This window comes from Silene latifolia, chromosome 7, assembly GCF_048544455.1.
Source record: "Silene latifolia isolate original U9 population chromosome 7, ASM4854445v1, whole genome shotgun sequence".
In the NCBI taxonomy this organism is placed as follows: domain Eukaryota; kingdom Viridiplantae; phylum Streptophyta; class Magnoliopsida; order Caryophyllales; family Caryophyllaceae; genus Silene; species Silene latifolia.
Window position 1 is genome coordinate 90,268,831 of NC_133532.1, and position 19,634 is coordinate 90,288,464.

Below are 19,634 nucleotides of genomic sequence, written 5' to 3' on the forward strand. Positions count from 1 at the left end.
CTTAAGTCGCCTCTTGGAGCTTTCCACTCCAAGAGGGATGTGCACATTAATGACTTACGTTACGGAGGGACTCGTGTGGTTGATACACGACGTCTGGCAGGGGATCTGGTTGGCTTCCGGACGCTGTACGTCAGGGCGTGTCCCGGTACCTGTTTGTGGTTGTTGGTATGTCTGGGCGTGTCCTGGTACCAGTGTGGTTGTCGGTATGTCTGGGCGTGTCCCGGTACCATGGTGGTGGTTGTTTGTTAACGTCTGATTCACATTAGTAGTCATGTTGCATATTCACACATTTGAGTCGTGTAGTACTTTATTTGCTTATTGAAACTGACGTTTTTATTTCTGTGTAATTCTCACCTGTCTCTTTTGGGTTGCCTGTGTTGATCCATATGATGTCCTTTGGTCATATGGGGAGCAGGTTAGATACAGATTGTTGGATAGTACGCGGGAGACGGGACGAGGTTTATGAGTCACGAGACGAGTATAACTAGTTAGATGAGTATAGTAGCCATGAGTTGTATGTTATTCATTAGTTTATGGTTTTTAATCACTAAACTTGTCATTTATAATAAATGTTTCTTTATTGTAACTCCGATTCACCGCCTCGGGAAACCGAGTAGGTAACATCTCCCAATTACTTTGGCCGGGTAAGAAGGGGGTGTAGTGGTGTTAGAGCGACGATTTTGGAACCTAAACCAATGTTCTAAAACGAACCTATGTGTGTCTAATAAAATGAACCTGGCTTGAGTACGATAGGAGATCAGTTTTGGATGAGTTGGCGCCCTCATATCAATACTAGTGCCTATTGTCTTGGTTGGTCACTACGTGGGTGGTTAAAAGCATGGGTGAACGTTATGTGGAAATTTGTATGGTGGAATGATTGCATGAATGTGTGATTTACATTAAGTTCTTGTATGATATAGTACTTGCCATGATATACGAAAGTGTGGAAGTTGAATGCTAGGTTGTTAGGAGTAGTATGCTTAGAAATAGTAGTATATATTGGTATCTGAATGCTGACATTGCTTTTTAAATTTTGCACCGAGTGTTAAATGAAAGCATGTTAGTGTATTTGTTAGATATGATTGGTGAGTTATGTTGGTAGAGTAGTTATTAGTACTACGATAATGTACAAAGACAGTAAAATGGGATGACGTATGAGCTAACTCGGGTGAGTCAACGAAAGCCGGTGGACTCCCGAACCTTCTCTTTGTGTTGCAGGGATTTCATCGTTCTCATTTGACTCGAAATTTCCAACCATAAGCAACCACTCTACCGAGTACGAGTTCGCGCCCGACCGAGTAACCTCTCACTCGACCGAGTGGGCTCTGACACTCGACCGAGTGGACCATTTTCCAGAAGATGGGAACATCCTGGAAAATAGGGCACTCGACCGAGTGAACTCGGCCACTTGACCGAGTGAAAAATTCACTCGACCGAGTGGAGCTGGGATGGGATTTACACGGGTTTGATTCCCTTTTCTTCATTCCCTATCTTTTTCATATCTCATTTTCACCTCATTCAAATAACACCAAAATCTCTCTAAAAATATTTCTAAAACTTCATCTTTGTGATTTGCTACTTGGGCTAAGTTTTCCACTCTAAATTTCCGTCTCAAATCTCTCCTAATTAGCAATGTAAATAGACCATTCTTCTTATTCCTTCATCTTGAATTTTTCAGATCTACACTAATGTGCTTGAGGTTTGTCTATTAATTTTATGCTTGTACTTAATTAATAGTAACAAATAGCTTTCTACATTATTGTTGCTACAAAAAAACCAAATTTTGTGTCAAAAATTTCAGTCATCATCAAGGAAAACGAGATTTTGATAATGAACTTATATGTGGATTTTGATGTTTGTGGTTGTGTCTAATTGGACAACAAAGACTTAACCTTTGTTGTTATGGATGGATTTTGTTCAGATATGTGAAAATTTTGCCTTAAAACTTCGTCTTAAGTTTTCTAATTTTAGACGAGTCATACCCAATTTTTTAATTTTCTTGAGTAAAAGTTGGTTTAATTGCCTTATAAGACTACCATTCTAATTGCTAATACGGTATGTGGTCTCAAAAATGAAATTCTTCCATCTTGAAAATTGGGTGAAATTCTTGAAAACTTCCTAAGTATCCATGAACAACTTTGATTTTGTTTTGAAAATGGTTTGAGAAGTGTTGATAAGTTAAGAATTTGATGGTTATTATTATTACACTATGAGCTAAATCAAGAAAGTTTCATCTTAAAAATGTAAATTAATTTCTCAAAATTTAACACTCACTATGTCAAAAACTTCATTTTGATGCTCACTACATGGTCAATTATTAAGTTTGGGGAATTGGGGGAGAATTTCATCCGCTTTCAAAGTTAGTCACAAGTCTCATCCTTCCTTCTATGTCGTGTTGTGTGATTTCTTTTGTAGCATGTCAAGGAACACGAGGAGCACTCGTGGAAGAAACAATCGTCAACCCCAACCCGAACCGGCGGTGCCACCCGCCTTTACCCATCCAGGATACCCGGGGTTAGAATTTAAGAGTGAACCCCATAGGAATACCTTCTTAGCCCTCATCGAGAGACGTATGAACGCCACTAGGTGTGTATCGGGAAATGTTTTAGAAGCCTTGGGGATAGAGGTGCAAGTGCATGATATCTTTAGCGTGCTTGGAATGGAGGGATTGTATAACTTAGTGGAAATAAGCTACCGCACCCTTACCTTAGAATTTTTGAGCTCCTTCCTCTACAATCCAAAAGACCACACCGTGAGCTTTCGACTCAAGAACACCTCATTTCACCTATCTAGTGATGTCTTTGCGGAGCGGCTAGGTGTAGGAAAAAGGACCACCCTTACTCTTGACAAGGTGAGGAAGGAAATGAAAGCCACAAAATACATCAACCTTTACACGGGTAACCGCAATACCGACGTTAGTGCCATGAAAATAAATGATGTGGAACACCTCGTTTTGAAAAATTTTCTTCGCCTAATGACCAACCTCCTTTACGGGAGAAAGGACCCTAGTAAACTCAACTCCTCGGAAGTACTACTTCTAAGCTCCTACCTCAATCCATACTATGAGAGGCGTTTTTACTTTAGCCCCGTGTCTATGGTATGTTTAGCATTTGAAAGGATGACCAAGTCCGACAAGTGCTCCTTCGATTGTGGCGCCCTAGTGACTAGACTAGCCAAGAACCTCTTGGGATATGAACCGGGGGCAATTGATAGACCCATGAGTACGGAGGTGCCAGACTTCGACATTGCCTACATGAAAGGCATGTTTTGGGTTGTGGATAGGAAAGACAAAAAGGGGTACTCATGGAGGGTGAACACGGACTTATACATGAAGCTTCCCGAAAACGGGAGATTTCCTGGAACCTCTCACTTACCCGAACTTGCCCCACCTCGCTCTCCGGCCCGATCCTACCTCATTCCCGAAGATCTTACTTACACTCTTGATGGTGAAGCGGTACGAGGGGAACCAACCCCGCAACTCCTTTCCGATCCTCCTAGGACTTCTCCACATGCCCCATCGTCCTCCTATGTGCCCATGACCTCGCTGCCCTTTATTTACCTTAGACACTCCACTTACGCCCCGTCCTCTTCTTTCATGCACGAACCTTCACCACACAATGACCCTCCCCGACACTCCATGCACATGCCGTCTTTCACCGGAGGGTATAACCAACCACCGCCGGCATATGGTCACCAATATCCCATGGCGGACCTAGTTGAGAGAGTGAACAACTCCTTGGTCCTAAGAGATGTGTATGAGTTCACCTATAACCAAGAGGTAAGGCCGACCGAACGCCCTAGCTTTTGGTCCGGGGATGGGGACACTTCCGGAGTATTCAAGGCCTATAGTATTCAACCCTCGGATTTGTTGGGAAATCTATATCTCATTACTTAACATAATCATATATGTTCTAAATTAATTTAGTCATAAAATTAATTACAAATCTTATGCATGCAAACTAAAAACAAAAGATGAGAAAATCGATTTCTCACCATTTAAATTTCGGTCAAATGGGCACCAACAAGATCTTCTTCTTGTTAGTTCTTGAGCTTTCCAATATTGGATGAACATTCATGACTTCAAAATAGAAGCCCTCCAATTAGTAGCACCCAAGACTATCCCTTAATCCCACAAACTAATATGTACTAGATATTTATAATGTGGTTTACCTTAAAATTGATAACTAATACTCATATACTACTACTAGTATTATTAGTTATTGATTCATACAAATTAGATTCATCAAACTTGATTTTATGATGAACAAGAGAGAGAAGTTTTTATGTTTTTCTTAAACATAAGAGAATGGGAAAAATTAAGAGAAAAACTCTCTAAATCATCCCTCTAAAAACCGGTGGGGAGGAGTATATGCCCTTTTCATTTTGCTTTTTGTCTTCACAAGACAAACTAGTGTAAGGCTTTGTCCATAGTCATGTCACTATCAAGTGTCATGGACAAATGAATAAGACAAATGGAAAAAGACAAAACTTCTAAGCATGCCACCTAATTTCGGTTTATATGTTGCAATATGGAGTCCATTTTATTTTTGTCAATTGTACAATTGTATGTCATGTGACATGTGACATGTCTTATGTCATGTTTTAATTTAAAATGCATATTTAACAAATTAAATATCATTTACAAATTAAATAAATCATATTTAACAAATTGACTAGTAATTTAAAATTACTTTCTCATAAAATGGTCATTTAATTACTAGTTAGTATAATTCACAACATCTTGTAATTATAACTAACTTATCATTCTCATCTCGCGTGTTTCGCAAACACCGATTAATTTTAGTAATATAACTTCTTAAATTACTAAATAAAATCTCATTTAATCACATTATAATAAGATGTCATTTCTCTCTCTTATAATAATTTGTTCAATTTTAAGGAATTAATTAATCTGTATCGTCATACAATTAATTAACCTTTTCAATTAAGGGAATCGTCCTTTAGGTGTGACCTCAAGGGATCAACTGATCACCACCGTCGCACGACAGTAATGTCAAACTCTAGCCAGCCAATCATTATCGATATGTGTGGACCAGTTGACTATATATATGTAATGTATCATCCCTTTCGTATTCTTGTAATGAGATTTAAATATGCGATCAATATGATCGACAATTGTGATCGCATTATTGTCGGAGGACACTTACTCCAACAATCTCCCACTTGTCCTCGACAAGTGTGCGTCACCAATTCTCTTGTCCTATTACTATCTCCCACTCAATGCAAGGTGTCTTTCGGGTCGTACTTTCAAGTGATCATATCGAGAGTGGTTTCCTCGATCTGGAGAATAACTGATTGACCGGAGTTATCTACCATAGATATCATCCGAGCGTGGCCACGCATTTCCAGTTCATTGCTCCTCGAGTGGCCCTGAGATATTGTTTTAACCCTGACAAAGGGGTGGACAATTCCTATCGCACTTATTCCCTTCGACTAGCCACAGCCATCATAACCCAAAATATGCCCATTTGACCCCATTTACGAAGGTCGTAGTAACACAAATCAAAGTTAATCAAAACTCGTGCCACCTAGGCGAACAGTCTTTAGTCAAAAGAATCGACTCATTAGAATACTATAGTAGCTCTCGCCACGATCGGGCTTTATAAATTTGCCGTAACTCTATAAGCGGTCATTTGCTCGACAAAGTGTTCCTAATAAATCACGCCTATGTGATCGACTAGTCATCTCACATGACTCTATGGCACTTGAACTTGCCATCAATCGCATCACACTCTAGTCACTTCGAGACGTCACCTCATACAAGTGACTATGGGCGAATACCATGTTAATCCGGGTTCACTTTAACGGGGTTCAATGTTGTCTCTACAACCCGTTTGGATGTAACAAAGTATAACAAAAGAGTTTTAAAGTAAAACTCGAACGACAAATGCGATTATCACATATGAATAGTCAATGCCTGATTACTACTTCATATTCTATAATCCAGTTTGATCTTGAATGTAGTTGTTCATCTCAATTTAATTGAAATGACATGACTCATCATGTTAAGCCTATGAGAAGGCTTTGGTTAGAAGGTTTTATCAACTTCTTGTACCTTACTCAACCTTACTACATACTCGTTTTCCTTTGTAATGTATACATTTGCATTACAAAACTTTCTGAGTACGTGTCGAGATCCAATCAAGACATAAGCCCTCTAGCCTAAGAATAGCTCCCACTGTTTTCACAGTGTGCGGGACTCATCCTCTTGCACATCTCATGATTGCAAGTGTACTCAATTTCCGTTATAAATATCTCTCATTGTTCTTTATTGCCTAGAACGATTCTAGAAAATCTATTTCTTTAATAACATAGCCACAATGGTATCTTAACCATCCTAATGTGTTTTGATTATGGTTTTGTCGGAAACCATGTGCAATCTCAATTGTCAATTGTCACTTGTGTAACACCCTTACACAAAATTGCATCAGAAACACTTTGCTTTACTTCCTTAATGCTTCTGCAAGCACTTAAGGGTAATCTTTATAGCTTACTTGGTAAAGATTACTTAAATTCGATTTTGAAACAATTCATCATACTCAAAGTATATGAAGTGTTATACATCATTTCCTATTTAATTGATTCGGCAGCGGAAGCAAATGGAATCAATCAAATATGTTCAATTTAATTGAACTAGTCATGAATCTTATCAACATGAGACTTCTTATTTGACGCTAATATCATGTGGATTTATCTACATAAATCTGGATATTAAGATGTATTATATATCTTCAAGTCTTAAATCATTCACAATGATCAATATGTCATCCATATATAAGACTAATTAAAATTTCCGTAACTCCCACTAAACTCCATGTATAAACACAACTTCTCGACTTATCGAGAAAAGTTTTATTACATGATCAAAACATTAATTCCAACTCATTGATGTCCTACTTAATACCATCTCTTAAATTGCACATTATCTTAGAATTGCAAGAATCTATAAAACTCAAGACATGTATTGAATACATTCCTTCTAATTGAAGAAGTGGGTTTTAGATTCACTCGCTGTATATCTCATAATGAAATATAATCCTTAAGAAGAGCCAGATAGACTTAAGCATTTCAACTAGTGCAAAACCCTTTGCAACCAATCAAGCTTTGAAATCTCTCTTTATTAGTGCAAAACCCTTTGTCACTTCAAGCCTTTTTATTTCGGATTTTCATGGCTCTAAGCCTTGTATTGAGTTGTGACTTAAACACTCTTATGTAAGTCATTTATTCATTACTTTCCAGAAGTAACTCGAATCAAACAATTTCTTTGTAAGTTGTAAGCTCTTTACTTTAAGAAGCAACACTAATTCATCATCTTCAACAAGTGATGACTTTAACCTCCTGGGTTTTGAAGAAACAACGTTTTACACAAAACGTCTCATGTAGCCAAGAAAGATCTCATGTAGCCAAGAAAGACAAGTTTCTTGTGACATAACATTCTTTTAACATTCTTTGTGGCTCTTGAATAATTTCTCCCACTCTATCTTCTAGAAATAAACTTGTATTTTAGAAAGACAGCTTCATGAGCCGCAAACCCGTCATACTCGTGATAATTGAAAGGGAAAAATGAGCATTTGTTCCTTGTGAAAAACTTACAAACATGGTACCCTACCATTTCATATCTCATATGATTCGTTTTAGATTTAGTGGAAAAATAATTTAGACAAAATGATAAAATCCCCAAAATTAGATCAATTAACTCAAGGTAACTTGATTGAAGTTCAAACCATATCGAATAGCGTTTGATTTCTTATCCAACCACACATTATCCCATAATGTGTGTTAAGAGAGATTAACTTGTGATACTATATCACATTTCCTTTGGCTTATATCAAAGTCTTCACTTTGATAATCCCATCACGATTTGATCGTGATTCATGGAACTCTTTGAACTCCTTCAAAGATTTCTCCTTTTACTTTATTAAGTAAACATATTGGTGTTAACTTAAATTGATGGTAAAAGAAAATGATCAACCTATTCTGTATTAATGATTTACAACCTCGATTTCCTTTTCAACCAGAAGGCACGAGATATCTTTCTTTGAATACAAGATACGCATATACCATAAGATCTAATGGTTTCAAGAGTACTCGATAACTCTTTGCGTTCATCATTCCAGAATCTAAGGTTTAATCATAGGTTACCAATTTGAGTCTTGCATCATCTTCATGATATATCATTCTAGTTTGGTTTAGAATATATTCACCTTGATAATGGGCTAGCCATACATCAAATTACGGTGTATAGGGTCACAAAAGTGAAACCTCTTTTGTATCTTAACAAGTTTATATTCTTATTTAGAGTTTATGCACTTAATAGTCATAATTAAGTACAACTCTAAACCCAAAAACTAGATTGAGTACACAATGACTCTATCTCTCAACATTTTTGTTGCTAGTCGTCATATTTTAATCATTCTATGTATCACATACAATGATGAAAACCACCACCGGTTTCTAATATAGACGAAGTAGTACTAGCAACATTTATGTCAATCAAATAAATAAAGAACTAAGTCTTATTAGATGTCCCACAACTAACTTGCTTATTCTTTAACAACTTGGGGTAGTTTCCTTTCTAGTGTCCAACATTTAAGACAATGGAAACTTTATTGGTCGAGATTGATAGGTTTAGTATCGTTATTCTCAATAACTTTACTTTTAACATTACCTAGAATCAATTCCATTTTAATTTTACTTCTTTGACCCTCATCCCTTTCTTAACTGTTTAAGAGAATGCTCCCACTCATTTCAATGAATCTTTACTTAGAGAAGCAAAGTTGGATCTTATGAAGACTGCTCTTCAATTTAATCGTTTTAGTCTTAAAACTTTCATTGAAGTGGTTGCGTTATTTTGGTCAATTACGAATTCTTGACAAAACTAATTACCAAAACAATTTATCGCTTCAAGGTACTTAATTCAATTAAGTATATGAAACATAATCTATTGTAAGTAGATGTGTTAGTCAAGAATCAAAAACCTGTTTGATAATGAATAACTTTAATCTATACTCTTTACAAGAGATCCTTACAATGGATAATTTGAGGTCTTTTAGAAGAAAATTCATATTTGTCTTTAGTTACGATGTTTTAATGGAGATTTGAATCAAAAATCGAAATGATATCGTATATGAATAGTGGTAAAGAAATAGAACAATATGATAACGGAATAGTGGAAAACTTAACATTTATCGTTATAAAAATACTTGTAAATAACAAGTAAAGCATTTACATAGTGACCTCTACCCAACTATGATAAATGATTCCAAGATCCAAATTCATATTAACTTGGGCACGGTAGGGCCGATTCATCCCTTATCAATATAACTCGGTGGATTAACTCTTTAATCGATTCTACTTTTAGAACTCTTGGTCGATAAAATTACATTAACATTTATCTTTAGCCCGGAACACATGCGACTACGGTCACGAATACTGTTGGGAAATGTGTCCTCAACAATAGTGCGATCACATGATTTAAATATCATTATTAAATCTCATTTTAAAGAATACAATTGGGAAGTAATTTTGTTACTGTCAACTGGTCAACATATATCGGTAATGATTGGCTGACTAGAGTTTGACATTACTTGTCGTGTGACGGTGGTGATCATTGACCCCCAGGTCATACCTAAAGGGCAATACACTTAATTGATTATTTAATTAATCGTATAATGTTACGAGTTAATTAAATTTCTTGAAAAATTGACGGACAATTTTGGTAGTAAAATTTACGTATCAAATTGAAATATGATTAAATGAGATACGGTCTGAGTAATCGAATTGTATCATTACTCAGATGAAATTATTGTTTAAAGAAACGATTGGATTTGAATGAATTATTATAAATACAATCTGTTGTGATTTATAAATGGTAAAAATATTTTGGCACAAGTAATTATGAAATTACTAAGTCAATTTTTGTATATGACGTATTTTTGATAATACGTTGAATTTTTAATATATTAAAAATTACATAACAAATATATGTGACATGTGACGTGTAACATGTAGACAATTGACAAAAATAATATGGACTCCATATTATGTAAATGCCGAAATAATGGAGGGGATTAGGCTTAAATTGTGTTTATATTTTAAATAAGAAAGCATAATGATTATAAAGTAATCTAGCCATGCAAGCCTATGAACATTGTTAAGAGCAACAATTTCATGCATTGGCTCTTTCCTTTTCCTCCACTCCCACCGGTTTTTGGGAAGAAAAACACTTGAGATTTTTCTTATTTTTGCCTAATATTCACTAAGAGGTAGTGTATGTTCATTCATTCTTTACTCATCAAAATATAAGATTTCTAGAGAGACAAAACTCTCTCTTCTTCTTCTCTCCCATATAGCCGAAATTATTAAGTGTATATAATAATTTTGGGTCATTTTTCTACTAGATTAATATTATACTAGTATTCATAATATTAATTAGATTAAGTGTTAAGCCTTGGGTATAAAGCTTGGGGAGAGATCTTATTCTTAGATCTTGTTCATCCATTGGAATAGCTCAAGAACAAGAAGAGAAAGGTGATCTCTCTTGTGCCCAATATAGCCGAAATATTGAATGTAAGGACATTATTTCTCTTCTTTTATATTATTGTTTGCATGCATAAAATCCGTTTTAATTTTATGACAAATTATTTTAGACATATATGAGTATGTTATAGTGTATATGAATCTACATTTCCTTCAATCGGTATCATGAGCCACGGTTGTTTGCATGCAAATTGGTTAAAAGTTTTTCCGAGTTATATGAATAACAAATAAAACTTGTAAAATTTGTGTTATTATGATATATCACGAAATAAATACATGCATGTTAATATTTCTGGTCCTAAAATGTTTTAGGATTTTTGGTTAATTTTACGGATTTTTATTGTTCATATTTCATTATAATGACATTTAAATGTGATTTTATGAGTAAAAATGTCATTTTTGGTCTAAAAATAGCTATACTTCGAATTTTTACTTGGTTTTTGGATATGTTGTTAAATATATTATTTTGAGATAACCTGTAAATTTTCATAATTTTTGCACTTGTTATGCTCGAAAAATGAATTTTTCATTATTAAATTCGGATTTAAGAGAAAAATAGGTTAATATGAGTTAAATTTCGAATCTGGTCATAGAAAATTAATATGTTGTCACATGAAATTTTACAAGATGTGTGTAAAATAATTGGCTATAAAGAAGTCTTTTAGCATGATTTATGAATTTTTGAAGAAAAATGACATAAATAGTGACATTATTAGTGAAAATTAATAAAATATAATCTATGACTTAGGAAAAACGTATAATGTTGCATTTTATTATCTTTTTCAGATCTAAAATTGAAAAGTTAGTGAAAATAATTTTTCCATGTTTTTTATGATTATTTTATTATAAATCGATAAACCGCAACATTGTTTTTCCGGAAAAATTTCGAAATTTTTAACCTAAGATTTTGAACATTATGAGTGTCATGGAATTTTTCCAGAATGTTCATGAATTTAAATTTCAAATTTTGAATTTATTTGAAATTTTTGGATTTATTTGAAGTTTAATAGCTTATTTTGTATTTTTTTTTTTGGTCCATTTATGAACAATTTTGTAAATAAAAGTTAATTATGGTCAAATTATTAGTGAAGACTATATTTTGAGTCCTAAGAGGTTAGGGTAATTAACTTATGCATAAATATGAGTTTATGTATTTTTGTGATTATAAAATGTTGAAATCACGCAAATCCGTAAAAACCGAGTAATATACGATATTGGCTAATTAAAAGGCGATTTAGCATAAAATTGAGCATGTTCATACATATTATAATGCTGCATTTTTCTTTATGATTGTCATAATTTTAATTTATGTAATTTTGAATTATGTAATTTTACTTAGTATGGCCTTAGATTTTAATTGGTATTTCCCGAAATGTATGGGAATATCGATTCGGTTGTAATTTTATTGTGATCTCGTATCACCGTTTTGTAATTTAATAGATTTATTTTATTTTAGTTACAAATGTATAATAGGAAATTATGTAATTTATTATGTAATTTTATTCATTCCGGAGTTCCTAAAGACGGATTTCTTCAAGAATGGCGATACATAAAGACGGTGTTACCTCGAGATGCGTGCCACAACCGAAGTTCAAGGGACCAATGGAGTTGGTTTCCGAATATGTAATAGATTAATAGTTTTTCTATTTTAGGAAAGGCCATACTAGGATTTATTTATCTTTATGCTTGCATTTATTTTATGTCACATGCATCGCTAAATCGCCATAACTAAACATGCATTGTCTTTTATCGAGTTTTTCGACCGTGTCAATTAGAATTATCGTAGTTCACCGCTTTAGTTCACTTAAAACGTGATAGATAATAAATTGACATGACCTCTCGCTAAAACTATCAATTGAGACATAGCCTTACCAAATAGTAGAAACCATGAAAACCTATTTCGTGAGGGAGTGCACTCGGCCACACCGGGTACAAACCTTGTTACGTAGGGGAAGTGGGTGATGAATGTTAATCCACCGAATTCATGTTGATGAGGGATGTATCGGCCCCACCGTGCCCAAGTTAATGTGGGTTTGGATCATGGACACGTTTATTCGAAATTTGGATTGAACTCAACAAAAGTATTTGATAAGGGATGTATCGGCCCCACCGTGCCCTTGTCGATGTGTTTTGGGCTATAGATAATTGTTAATGTAATATTATCGACCAAGAGTTCTAAAAGTAGAATCGATTAAACGTTAATCCACCGAGTTATATTGATAAAGGATGTATCGGCCCCACCGTGCCTAAGTCGATATGAATTTGGGTCTTGGAATCATTTATTATAGTTGGGTAGAGGTCACTATATAAATGTTCATATCTTGTTAAATTTGCAAGTATGATTTAAAAAGACAAATGTTAATATTTCCTTTCCTCCATATTTGTAGTGCATTACAATGAATCCATCAAATGCTACCGCACCGATAACCATTGAGTCATATCACCATGTTCTTGACGACGTATGCTCCAACAATAATTTCGATACAACTAGAGAACTTCATTTCGGGATAGGTTCGGATGGAAACCTTAATTTCATCACCACTTCTAAACCACCCACTACTACTAGACCTCGTGTGAGTCCGTCTCAGGAAGACTACCTCATACGATCTATAGGGTCTTTATCTCTGGAAGATAAGGATGCCAAAGCTAGTGGGAGCTCTAGCAATCAAGTTCTTGCTTCAAAGGGCAAGAGGTTCAAGAAGAAAGGAAAGAAAATCAAAAACTTCAAGCAAGTTAATGATGAGTGCCATTATTGCTATGGCATGGGACATTGGCTTAGGAATTGCCCTATGTATTTGCGAAATATAAGGGAAGGACTCATTACTCCAAAAGGTACAATTCCTAAAGAAATTTATGTTATTGATATAAATTATACTTCCACTACGACATGGGTACTAGATACCGGTTGTGGTTCTCACCTTTGTAATCATTTACGGGGTTTAAGAGATGTGGAGAGGCTTAGCAAAGGAGATGTGGATCTACGCCTTGGAAATGGAGCTCGGGTAGCGGCCGAATCCAAGGGAACTTATGTTTTAGCTTTGCCAAATGGATTTGAGTTGTATTTGCATAATTGTTTTTATGTACCTACACTCTCTAAAAACATTATTTCAATCGCCATGCTAGACGTGGACGGTTTTTGTTTTGCCATTAAGAACAATTGTTGTACTATTTCTAGGAATGATTTGGTTATTGGCCAAGCCACTTCCATCAATGGCATTTACATTTTAGAGACCTCAAATCCAACAAGAGATATTTATAACATTCAATCAAATAAACTCAAAACAAGTGACCCAAGTGAAGCGTTCATTTGGCATTGTCGATTAGGTCACATAAACGAGAATCGCATCAAAAGATTAATTTCGACTAATGTGATTACACCATTTGATTATCAATCATATGGCACATGCGAATATTGCCTAATTGGCAAAATGACTCGTAATCCTTTTAGTGGTAAAGGGACACGAGCTAGTGAGCTATTGGGACTCATACACACCGATGTGTGTGGACCATTGTCTATCACCGCTCGTGGTAATTATGACTACTTCATAACCTTCACCGATGATTTAAGTAGATATGGGTATATCTATTTAATTAAACATAAGAGTGAAGCGTTTGAGAAATTCAAGGAATTTCAAAATGAAGTGGAGAACCAATTGAATAAAAGGATTAAGGCACTACGATCCGATCGTGGTGGAGAATACCTTAGCCTTGAATTTGATTCACACTTGAAAAGTCGTGGTATTATATCACAACTTTCTCCACCCGGAACACCTCAACTTAATGGTGTTGCCGAAAGGAGAAATCGAACCTTACTAGATATGGTTCGATCCATGATGAGTCAAACCGAGTTACCGAACTCGTTTTGGGGATTTGCGATACAAACCGCAATTCGATCTTTGAATAATAGTCCCACAAAGTCCACCGAAAAGACTCCATGTGAGATGTGGACGGGTAAGATCCCAAATATATCCTATATGAAGATTTGGGGATGTGATGCTTACGTCAAAACTAAGAACGACAACAAGCTAGCCCCAAGATCCGAAAAATGCATCTTTGTAGGTTATCCCTCGACCTCTCGAGGGTATTACTTCTACAAACCTCAAGATCATAAAGTGTTTGTGTCTTGCGAGGCTGTCTTCTTAGAAAAGGAATTTATTTCTAAGAGACATAGTGGGAGAAATTTTGAACTTAATGAAGTTCAAGAGCCACAAACCGAAATAGAGACGCAAGAAGATGTTCCTTCGTCGTCTAACGCGGTTGTACCTCCTCCACTAAGAAGGACGGGTCGAGTTATTCGCCATCCCGATCGATATGTGGGACTTATCGAGGAAGATGGAACACTCGATGTGTTACTTATGGAAAGTGACGAGCCCGCCACCTACAAGGCCGCAATCTCTAGTCCTAATTCCACCTTATGGCTTGAAGCCATGAAATCCGAAATGGATTCTATGCTTGAAAACCAAGTTTGGGACTTGGTAGATTTGCCTAAAGGGGCAAGACCCCTCCAATGCAAATGGATATTCAAGGTCAAAAATGGCATAGAAGGACATGATGATGTCTACAAAGCTAGGCTAGTGGCAAAAGGATTTACCCAAGTCCAAGGTCTCCATTATGATGAGACCTTCGCCCCCGTAGCCATGCTAAGATCCATACGGATTTTGTTAGCGATCGCCGCATTTCATGATTATGAAATATGGCAAATGGATGTCAAAACCGCTTTTCTAAATGGGCATTTAGAGGAGGAGGTGTACATGATACAACCCGAAGGTTTTGTTGATTCTAAAAATCCTAACAAAGTGTGCAAGCTTAAGAGATCCATTTATGGTCTTAAGCAAGCATCTAGAAGTTGGAATCATCGATTCAATCATGTTATAAAAGAAAATGGTTTCACTCGAAATGTTGAGGAACCATGTTTATACATGAAATTCAGTGGGAGCAATGTTGTGTTCCTAATCTTGTATGTCGATGACATACTACTCATTGGAAATGATATTCCAATGTTGTCTTCTGTTAAAAAGTGGTTAGGTAACCACTTCCAAATGAAGGATTTAGGAGAGGCACAACGCATATTAGGTATCCGGATCTATAGAGATAGACCCAAGAGGATATTGGCACTAAGTCAAGAGTCTTATGTTGATAAGATTCTTCGACGATTCAGCATGGACAAATCCAAAAGGGGTTTGGTACCAATGGTAACCGGAATGATATTGAGCCAGACTCAATGTCCCTCCGAACCCCATGATGTTGAATGCATGAAGTTGATCCCTTACGCTTCCGCTGTTGGATCAATCATGTATGCCATGATATGCACACGTCCTGATGTCTCGTATGCCTTGAGCATGACGAGTAGATATCAAGCAAATCCAGGTGAGAGTCACTGGATTGCTGTCAAGAACATCCTTAAGTACTTGAGAAGAACTAAGGACTTTATCCTTGTGTTTGGAGGAGACACTGAGTTGCGTGTTACAGGATACACGGACTCAAGTTTTCAAACGGATAGAGATGACATGAAATCACAAGCTGGTTTTGTTTTCATGCTCAATGGTGGTGCCGTAGTGGAGAAGCTTCAAGGAAGTCAGAATCGGATTCGACAACGGAGGATGAGTACATAGCAGCATCAGAAGCTGCCAAGGAAGCTATGTGGATCAAGCAATTCACGGAAGGTCTAAAAGTAGTACCTACCGCCGATGATCCCCTCACTCTCTATTGTGATAATAGTGGGACGATCTTCCAAGCTAAGGAGCCAAAGTCTAGTAATAGATCTAGACATGTACTTAGAAAGTATCATGTAATAAGAGATTTCATTGAAAGAAAGGAAATTGCGATTTGTAAGGTTGGGACGGATGACAACATAGCCGATCCGCTCACCAAGCCTTTATCGCAGGCTAAGCATGATGGGCATGTTGCGTCCATGGGACTTAAACGTGTACCAAATTTTTGTTAGATTTTGAAATGAAATAAAAGTGTTGTTTTTGTTCATAATCGCATTTGTCTTTTATCCTTAATTTATACTTTGTTACATCCAAACGGGTTGTAGAGACAATTGAACCCCGTTAAAGTGAACATGGATTAACATTGTTTTGCCCATAGTTACTTATATGAGGTGACGTCTCGAAGTGACTAGAGTGTGAGGCGATTGATGGCAAGTTCAAGTGCCATACAGTCATGTGAGATGACTAGTCGATCACATAGGCAGACTGTTAGGAACATTTTGTCGGGCCTAATGACCGCTTATAGAGTTCTGGCAAATTTATATAGCCTGGTCGTGGCGAGAGCTACTATAGTGTTCTAATGAGTCGATTCTTTTGACTAGAGACTATTCGCCTAAGATGGCACGATTTGATTAACTTTGATTTGTGTTACTACGACCTTCGTAAATGGGGTCAAATGGGCATATTTTGGGTTATGATGGCTGTGGCTAGTCGAAGAGAATGAGTGCGATAGGAATTGTCCACCCCTTGTCAGGGTTAAAACAATATCTCAGGGCCACTCGAGGAGCAATGAACTGGAAATGCGTGGCCACGCTCGGAAAGTATCTATGATAGATAAGTCCGGTCAATCAGTTATTCTCCAGATCGAGGAAACCACTCTCGATATGATCACTTGCAAGTACGACCTGAAAGACACCTTGCATTGAGTGGGAGATAGTAATAGGACAAGAGAATTGGTGACGCACACTTGTCGAGGACAAGTGGGAGATTGTTGGGAAATGTGTCCTCAACAATAGTGCGATCACATGATTTAAATATCATTATTAAATCTCATTTTAAAGAATACAATTGGGAAGTAATTTTGTTATCATCAATCGGTCAACATATATCGGTAATGATTGGTTGACTAGAGTTTGACATTACTGTCGTGTGACGGTGGTGATCAGTTGACCCCCTAGGTCATACCTAAAGGGCAATACACTTAATTGATTATTTAATTAATCGTATAATGTTACGAGTTAATTAAATTTCTTGAAAAATTGACGGACAATTTTGGTAGTAAAATTTACGTATCACATTGAAATGTGATTAAATGAGATACGATCCGAGTAATCGAATTGTATCATTACTCGGATGAAATTATTGTTTAAAGAAACGATTGGATTTGAATGAATTATTATAAATACAATCTGTTGTGATTTATAAATGGTAAAAATATTTTGGCACAAGTAATTATGAAATTACTAAGTCAATTTTTGTATATGACGTATTTTTGATAATACGTTGAATTTTTAATATATTAAAAATTACATAACAAATATATGTGACATGTGACGTGTAACATGTAGACAATTGACAAAAATAATATGGACTCCATATTATGTAAATGCCAAAATAATGGAGGGGATTAGGCTTAAATTGTGTTTATATTTTAAATAAGAAAGCATAATGATTATAAAGTAATCTAGCCATGCAAGCCTATGAACATTGTTAAGAGCAACAATTTCATGCATTGGCTCTTTCCTTTTCCTCCACTCCCACCGGTTTTTGGGAAGAAAAACACTTGAGATTTTTCTTATTTTTGCCTAATATTCACTAAGAGGTAGTGTATGTTCATTCATTCTTTACTCATCAAAATATAAGATTTCTAGAGAGACAAAACTCTCTCTTCTTCTTCTCTCCCATATAGCCGAAATTATTAAGTGTATATAATAATTTTGGGTCATTTTTCTACTAGATTAATATTATACTAGTATTCATAATATTAATTAGATTAAGTGTTAAGCCTTGGGTATAAAGCTTGGGGAGAGATCTTATTCTTAGATCTTGTTCATCCATTGGAATAGCTCAAGAACAAGAAGAGAAAGGTGATCTCTCTTGTGCCCAATATAGCCGAAATATTGAATGTAAGGACATTATTTCTCTTCTTTTATATTATTGTTTGCATGCATAAAATCCGTTTTAATTTTATGACAAATTATTTTAGACATATATGAGTATGTTATAGTGTATATGAATCTACATTTCCTTCAAACTTCCGTTGAGCTCAATCCAAATTTCGAATAAATGTGTCCATGATCCAAATCCACATCAATTTGGGCACGGTAGGGCCGATTCATCCCTCATCAACATGAATTCGGTGGATAGACATTTATCACCCACTTCACCAACGTAACAAGGTTTGTCTTACGGTAAAGCCGGCTCAACTCCCTTGCGAAACTGATACTTCATGGTTTCTAATTTTTGGTAAGGCTAAGTCTCAATTGATTATTTTTAGCGAGAGGTCATGTCAATTTATTATCTATCACGTTTTAAGTGAACTAAAGCGGTGAACTACGATAATTATAATTGACACGGTCGATAAACTCGATTAAAATGACAATGCATGTTTTAGTTATGGCGATTTAGCGATGCATGCGACATATAAATAAAATGCAAAGCATAAATTAAATCCTAGTATGGCCTTCCTAAAATAGAAAATCTAATTAACTATTACATATTCGGAAACCAACTCCATTGGTCCCTTGAACTTCGGTTTTGGCACGCATCTCGAGGTAACACCGTCTTTAAGTATCGTCATCCTTGAGTGACACCGTCTTCAAGGAACTCCGGAATAAATAAATTACATAACAAATTACATAATTTCCTATTATACATTTGTAATTAAAATAAAATAAATCTATTAAATTACAAAACGGTGATACGAGATCACAATAAATTACAACCGAATCGATATTCCCATACATTTCGGGTAATACCAATTAAAAACTAAGGCCATACTAAGTAAAAATTACATAATTCAAAATTACATAAAATAAAATTATGACAATCATAAATAAAATGCAGCATTATAATATGTATGAACATGCCCAATTTTATGCTAAATCGCCTTTAAGGAGCCAATATCGTATATTAATCGGTTTTTACGGATTTGCGTGATTCAACCTATTAAAATCACAATAAATTACATAAAATCATATTTATGCACAAGTTAATTACCCTAACCAACTTACGACTCAAAATTAGTCTCCAATAACTTATTGACAATAATTAACTCATATTTCTTAAAATTGTTCATTAATGGACTCAAAATTACAATAAAATGCTATAAACTTCAAATAAATCACAAAAATTTCAAATAAA